This window comes from Chionomys nivalis, chromosome 9 (genome assembly GCF_950005125.1).
Source record: "Chionomys nivalis chromosome 9, mChiNiv1.1, whole genome shotgun sequence".
Taxonomy (NCBI): Eukaryota; Metazoa; Chordata; class Mammalia; order Rodentia; family Cricetidae; genus Chionomys; species Chionomys nivalis.
In genome coordinates, this window is record NC_080094.1 from 71,038,197 (window position 1) to 71,039,147 (window position 951).

A 951-nucleotide genomic window follows, 5' to 3' on the forward strand; every position below is an offset into this window, starting at 1 on the left:
TTGGGTATATATCCAAAGGATGCTCAATCATGTCACAAGGACATGTGCCCAACTATGTTCATAGCAGCATTGTTTGTCATAGCCAGAACCTGGAAACAACCTAAATGCCCCTTGACTGAAGAATAGATAAGGAAAATGTGGTACATTTACACAATGGAGAACTACACAGCAGAAAAAAATATAGACATCTTGAATTTTACAGGCAAATGGATGGAGCTAAAAAAAAATCATTTTGAGTGAGGGAAACCTGACCCAGAAAGACAAATATCATATGTACTCACTCATACGTGGTTTTTAAACATAAAGCAAAGAAAACCAGTCTACAAACCACAATCCCAGAGAACTTAGACAACAATGCAGACACTAAGATCTCATCTACATGGGAAGTAGAAAAAGACAAGATCTCCTGAGTAAATTGGGAGCTATCTTACTGCTCCGTATTTTCTTTCTTTTATTATTTTTTATTTTTGTGATAGGGTTTCACATATGCTAGGTGAGTAGTCTACCACTGAGCTATACCCCCAGTCGTGTGTGTGTGTGTGTGTGTGTGTGTGTGTGTGTGTGGTGGTGGTGGTGGTGGGTCAGATGACATGTGGCAGTTGGTTCTTTTCCTTCTACCTCGCGGGTCTTGGGGATTGAACTTTGGGTGCTAGGCTTGGCAGTAAGTGACTTTCCCACTGAACTGTTTAGATGTGATAGTCACTGACTATATGGGGTTCACATTCTAGGGACAGTGTGACTGTAGATACAGTAAAAGACACCAAACGAATTGCACAGAGCTCACAGAGCACTTGCAGGAGTCCAGCATAGCCCTTTGGTCCCTTCCCCTCTTCCCGCCCGGGGCCCACCTCCAGGAGGCCCCGCTTCTTGCCCCACCCTCTTCCAATCCTGTGGCCAATCAGGAGGCGGCCATTCCTAGGGTGGGGGTGGTGCTGATTGGCGGAGCCTGAA